This window comes from Triticum dicoccoides, chromosome 7A (genome assembly GCF_002162155.2).
Source record: "Triticum dicoccoides isolate Atlit2015 ecotype Zavitan chromosome 7A, WEW_v2.0, whole genome shotgun sequence".
In the NCBI taxonomy this organism is placed as follows: domain Eukaryota; kingdom Viridiplantae; phylum Streptophyta; class Magnoliopsida; order Poales; family Poaceae; genus Triticum; species Triticum dicoccoides.
This window is the reverse complement of record NC_041392.1, coordinates 46381017-46387971: the sequence shown is the minus strand read 5'-3', so window position 1 is coordinate 46387971 and position 6955 is coordinate 46381017. Positions and strand designations below refer to the sequence as shown.

The following is a 6955-nucleotide window of genomic DNA, read 5'->3' as shown; positions in this document are numbered from 1 at the left end:
AGTGAGCATGACATCGACGAGGACGACGGTGACGAGCTTCGCTGCGGAGTGAGCTTCGGGCGGCGATGGCAGCGGCGTCTAGGGTGATGGATCCGTGCGGGGAAGCGAGGGAAGAGATGCGGTGGCTCACCGGGAGCCGTAAGGAAGTGGCAGTGTGCTCGGGGAGGCGCGGAGCATCCGGAATCGACGGCGACAGGCGACGGCGATCCAAGGAAGGAGAAGAAGATGGCGGCAGTGTGGAGGCTTCCCGACTCGTTCGTTCGGCGTAGTCGACATCGGGGAGCCGTTCGGGCACGTCGGCGGGGCAATCGGGGCACGGTTGTCGCGGGATTGAGTGGCGGCGACGGCGAGCTCTCGGGCAAGCTCGCAGCGGGAGCGATAGAGAGAGCGAGGGGGAAAACTGGGGGTAGATAGGGTTTCCAGGGGGTTGAGGGTGGCCTTAACCGCGCGGGGGCACGGCGGATGATAGATAAGAATTTTCGGGGAGTCTAGAAATTAGTATAGGTATAGATAGATAGATGTTCAAAGGCAGCATGACAAGCACGAAATGATGATAGTAGAAGTACTTACTTTTTTTTTTTTTTGCGGGTGAGAAGTACTTACTTCAGCCATTGAGCCGTACAAAGTGTTCGGCTAGTACTAACTAGAAGTCTTTCCCTAATAATAAAGTACGGGTTGACTCCGTGGGTTCACCGTCACAATACGCTTCTTCCTGTGATTTTACGCTTTCAGTTTAAATTTAAAACATATCCGAGGTGGTACTAAAAGTCCTATATTTTGGCTAATTTAACCCGTAGTCTTCGGTAAGTGAACAAAAGCGGTTCGATATTTTTTTGTCAACCCCCTTGTGCACGCTTCAGATTAAGCGGCGGCGCTCTCGATCCGATCGAGATGCAGGACGACGGCGGCAGGGCTCGGGGAACAGTGGGGAAGTGGCGGACGTCGAGGCGAGGTGGCCCAGGTCGGGATCCAATGCGGCGGCGCGGAGGCCGGCAGCGGCAACGCTCCATGGCCATGGCTGCTCGGTCTCTTGGGAAGAAGAGAGGAGGGAGAGAGGAGGTGAGATGGAGAGAAGAGAAGGCGGAGTAGGGACGGCGCGGCTTCCTGCTGCTGGTCCGGCGATGGCTCCAGGTTTGATTTTTGGATTCCTCTCCTTCCCGCTGCACGATGGGGGTTGCCCAGCCGCCACTCTCCCTACCCCGTGCACCTCCTCCCCCTAGCCGCACCTCCCTGCCTCCATGAAGACGCCGTCGCCCTCGCCTGCATCTCGCTGTTGTTTTGTTGTCCATGGATAAGGAGCGACAGATTTGACAGAAAATAGAAGAGAAAATTTTCTAGCGTAAAAGGAGAGGATCTCAGAATGAAGGGATTTTTTAGCTGTATTTAACGGACAATTTTGTGTGATTTTTTCAGAATTTATAGCCAAAGTCTATTTGATTTGTGCAATGAAAATCAGATCCATCCATTGATTGATAGAATTTACCATCCTTCTTCATTTTGAGAGGTCAATCTGCGTTGTTATCTATTCATTGGTGGTGCTTCGAAAAAGAGAGAGCAGGAGGCAATGACACCGTTGTCAACAGCACGGTGCAGCGAGGTAGGAAGCCGTGTGCAAGGGATGAAACTGGCAGCGGTGCGCCATGACAGGCCCCAGCAGAATTTTGTATATGAGGCTTTGCTGTCTGGATCTGTATATATATATATATATACATGTATATATATATATATATATACATATATATATACACATTTTGCAGGTCAGTGCCCTTACTTACCTTAAAGTTGAAGGTAAATCTTCAGAAACAACTATTTTTAGGGTTGGTTCAGTCTGAAACCAATCTGAATTTTGTAACAAGGTTCAACATTGCTCTCTAAATCTAGATATTGTGCAGACCAGTGTCATTATTAAGTAGCTTAAAGTTGTAGATAAATCTTCAGAAACAACAATTTTCTTTAATCAGTACATAAAACAATACTAATTGTTGGTTATTCAGGGAGTAGGAGCTTGAGGAATATGCAGAGAAGGCCATGCCGTACGTTGCCTGACACAACAACTAGGAACAAGAGCAAAGCTGGACAACGATCGGCCCAGCAACCACCGGCATGATATCTACACACACCTACAGTTTGTGGCAAACTAAATATGTTTTTTGGTGGAATCATTAGCCATTGCTTGAGTTTTGATGACACATGCATTCTCTTTGCCCAATGTAAGGAGACCACTCTTGCATACATGATGCTCTTGTACTTGTTTCTCTGAGATGCATTGCTCTCATCTACCAGACTGCATTTCAGCTTGGCAAGCCCACCTCCAATCCAAACAACTTTGTGTTCATGAGCCATGGCATGGTAGAGTGATGCAGCCTTTTACGGATTTCTGGAACTGTTAATTCCAGTGCCTTCTGAATTTTGGTCTTGGGAGTTGAAGCGGATTTGATTTTGGCGTTACATTAGTGCGCTTTTCTTTTGCGAATATATTTTCAGCAGTCAAACCGCCTGTTGTGAATTGATTTTCATTGTGAAGCTTGCAGGTGAATCAGGATCTGCATGCTATGGTCTTGCTGGTGCTAGCGGGAGCTCACGGGCGATCTCCCAGTCTACCGCCCCGACGGACAGGAGACGCAGCTCTCTCGCTGGGAGACCGGCACGGTCAACCCCATTGGCGATATGTTCCCGGCCTGGATCAATCGGTCCATGCACAACTGGAGCAAGCAGGTTGATGGATTTTGATAAGGATGTTAGCTTGAAAGTTGCAACGTACAAAGCTTGCTATTAAGTGTTGTCCCGTTGCCTTTCACGGACACACGTATGGATCCGCTAGGCAGGCTAGATGCCAATCTCCACACGCCTAGAGTTGCTGGACTTCCGTCCTCCCACATCAAACTTCATGCATAACCTTCGTCCATCCGCAGAGAAGGTGCCGACTGCATTGTTCGCTAGATGGCAGCCTGGGCGTGACTAGGAGCCTATGACTCCAATGGTTCAATTAAGTTTCTACTTTTAACCATCCCACGCATGACAGGAAGCAATTCTTTTTTCTTTGTTCAGAGTTTCTTAAAAGGTATGTATGCATTTAATCAAAAATATTTACTGATTTAGTCTAATGACTACTGAGGAAGTATGTGACAGGGATGCTTCCCCACTTACCCCGGGATCGTAAATGCTGATTACAATTGAAGATCTGCATATGTGTGATTGGGATTTTATGTGAATATATATGAAGCTACTAGGGAGTTTGTGTCTACTGGACCGTGCATGCAGTATTTAATACCCACTGCTTTAGATGTTGAATATATTTTTACTATAGTTATTGGAACTAATTTTCTTACTTGTATGACAGAAATTAAACTGCTACTTGTATGTAAGAAATTGTACGATTTTAGTACTATCAGTGATCTAATACATGCCCCACAGAGTCTGACGACGGTGGTGAGGGCACAACCAGCTGCTTCCTACAGTTCAATAGGCAATCAAATCAGGATATTTATACATCATGTTGAGGTATGCAGTCTGATGTACACGATAATACTTTTAAAGTACAATAGTGAATTTTGCTCGTGCAATAGCATCACAGCTACAAGCATACATGTACCCATGAGAGTGTGGTTAATTATTTTCTTTATCTGGCAGCCCTTTGTGCAAATTTTCCTGATTTTGTTTGTGCAAGTTTAGATCAGAAGCTTTCCTTCACGTTTGACCTACCCCAGGCACAACTACCGGTGTGTGTTTAGACACCTCCTCGCCTATGATTACATACCGTTGTCAATGACACCAAATAAGTACATCTCCCTTTTTCCTAGATATTGTTTTTAATAACAAACACACTGGATGATCTAATGCACAACAAGTTGTTCGCCCCTTGCTCTAGATATCCGTTAGTTGATTTTATCTTTTGTCAAGTGCTTTCTAGCTTTGTTCCTCGACGGGGATAGTTGCTGGTAATGCTTTATAAAGACATTGTCGAAGAGTACTTCTTCTCATTGGGCCATGGACGGTTGGAGCGGAAACGATGTTGGAGGCTGTTGGCTAGGCTAGACCTATCCCAAATTCAGTAGAGCGATCATGCATGGGTCTGGGCAAAAACATTTTTGATTGACGGGATTCGATGTCAGTGACGTTAGGTAGTGGTGCTCTATTTGGGTTGGATTGAATGGTTATTTACACTGTTTTTGTTGGTTTTCGGCATGGTTTTTCATAGAAACTTGTCAACTCTATATTTTTGCTTTTTCCTCTTATGAAATCAGCACATTGCTTGTAAAAAATAAGTACCTGCTCGCAAAAATAGATAATAATTGCAACATTGAAATCCAAACGTATATACTTTTACTTGAACAATGCAGACGATAGGAAAAGGGGTTAGTCTTGTTAAAAAAAAGAACTACACTCAATTGTACTTCAGAGTGTATACCGTGCAGGACGGCGCTGTAGCACTATCGTTTTATGTGAATCAAATCAAATTTGGAATCAGTGTGCGCGCTAATGTGTTGTGTTTCTGCCTTTGCTACACTGTGATTGACTGATGGTTAGATGGTTGATGTTGCAGTCTGATGAGGTCTCGGACGTGTGGCTTCTCCTTAATTTTTGACGCCACCAGCTCCTGGTGAGTTTTCTCCCTTGAGTCATTATAGAGGGAGTGAAATGGTCAGAAGGGAGAACTAGAAAAAACCTTGCTGCTGGAGATGACATCCACACCATTTTGTGTGTGTTGGAGTGATTGAACCATGGCAATCAGAGCTGACAACGCATCTCCCTTCCTCATACACACTTTTTGGGTAGTAGTGCATCTATATTCCATTCGTACACCAAGAGATTATGTTATTTTCCTTTTGCTGAAGCAGTTACGGTTGAGTAGTACATCATTATCATTCTCAACAACTTCATTCATGACACCTTTGATACTCATGTATGAGAAAGAAATTTCACTCATCGAGTTTCTTTATTTGACTTTATGCTGTTCAAGAGGGGAGGCCAGAAGGCGGGCCGGCCGGCAGCGGCATTCTGTTCGGGGATGCGTGGATCTGGTGATGCTGGTGCAGGGGAACGGGAAACATCACCTCCGCCAAGGAATTTCACATAGCCAATTTACCTTTCTCCCTAAAGATTTTTTACTCTGCTATCAGTACCACTGGTCTTGGGGTTTAGATTTTGTCAATATCAAAATTTGGGTACTTACCAGCAAACGAGTTGTTGATCTATTTACTTAGTCAAGTTCATTTCTGCTATGTTATGTCAGTTAAGCTTCAGATTCTAGCCTTGATTAAATGGCAATGATATTCTCCAAAACCTACTGATGTCAGAAATCCTGCTACCCAACAGGATGGTTTGCCAACTAATGTGATCAAAACATTCCTGCTTTAGATAGAAGAACTTATTTCCTGTTACTTAGCTCGGTACATAATGGCAGCCGTCACAGAAAAGGAAGTTGGGGGCACATGAGATGTACTGACCACTCCTTAGTCCCAAGAATGGGAGTAACAATGTTTCTCAAGTTCTGCTGCTGTATTGTACTCAAAGTCTATTCATCTAACTGCCTTGCCAATCATTTGCTATTAACTCTCAAACATCAGATATTTTTTTGACATCCTCAAACATCGGAAATATTTCTTCGAGGCTTCCTTCTGCCCCTCCCCTCCACCCTTTTCGGATAGGTTTTTTTTTTGCGAATACCCTTTCTAGATAGCTATGTCCCACCATCTGCATCAGAACAAGAGAAAGGGGCAGATGATCTGTTAGCCACAGAGACATTGCTTCCTGCAATTGACCATATTGCCGATCAAGGGCCAGTAAAAATATTGATTTCAATGAGATTTTGCCGCTGACCAAGTAAACTGTGTTTTTCGTGAGCTGGGACCATGAAAATATGATTTAACGGTAAAAAAAGTAAGTCAACAATGTTGTCTGATATGCATGAGGATTTGGTAGACGTTTGACACAAGAATATATATGCCTTCAAGCCTGATTTTCGTGCCTTGCCTGTTGTTTTCTTTTAGTATATTTTTTCTTCCGTTGCAACGCACGGGCATTTTTACTAGTAAGAATAATGTAGAAAAGACATGGCTCATATGGGATGTCCAAATCATTAAGATGGAATCTTCTTCTTGCGCCTCAAACAATGAAAGTGAAATCATGCTTTCTTGGAGGCGATGCCCAGTAAGTATATCAAGCGGCTATAATGCTCTTCGATTTCCACATTTCTTAAAAACACACCATCAGGGTTGCAATGCAACAGACGGCCATAAGAGATGCCAAGTACAAGAACCACGCAACGGGGATGTAGCTCAGATGGTAGAGCGCTCGCTTAGCATGCGAGAGGTATGGGGATAGATACCCCACTTCTCCATTCTGCTTTTTTCGCAGATTTGAATATATACCGTGTAAAAACACTATCTTGAATTTACTTTTGCAAACACCAAATCTCACAAACATGGGCAGACTTCTCCATTCTTTATTTTTGCAGATTTGAATATATACCGTGTAAAAACACTATCTTGAATTTACTTTTGCAAACACCAAATCTCACAAACATGGGCAGACTTCTCCATTCTGCTTTTTTCGCAGATTTGAATATATACCGTGTAAAAACACTATCTTGGGATCGATACCCCACTTCTCCATTCTGCTTTTTTCGCAGATTTGAATATATACCGTGTAAAAACACTATCTTGAATTTACTTTTGCAAACACCAAATCTCACAAACATGGGCAGACTTCTCCATTCTTTATTTTTGCAGATTTGAATATATACCGTGTAAAAACACTATCTTGAATTTACTTTTGCAAACACCAAATCTCACAAACATGGGCAGACTTCTCCATTCTTTATTTTGCAGATTTGAATATATACCGTGTAAAAACACTATCTTGAATTTACTTTTGCAAACACCAAATCTGCAAACATGGGCAGACTCCTTTTAGACATAGAAGGAAAACATGTGCACAAATCTTTGCTGCAGAC

At 43.6% G+C, this 6955-nt stretch overlaps 1 long non-coding RNA gene across 1 annotated transcript; it reads left to right on the top strand.

Moving 5' to 3' along the window:
• Positions 1-837: 837 nt before the first annotated feature.
• On the top strand, positions 838-5381 carry LOC119330826. Its single transcript, XR_005160287.1, has 2 exons — positions 838-3501; positions 4544-5381. It is a non-coding gene; the product is annotated as an uncharacterized LOC119330826 (long non-coding RNA).
• The last annotated feature ends 1574 nt before the right edge of the window (positions 5382-6955 follow it).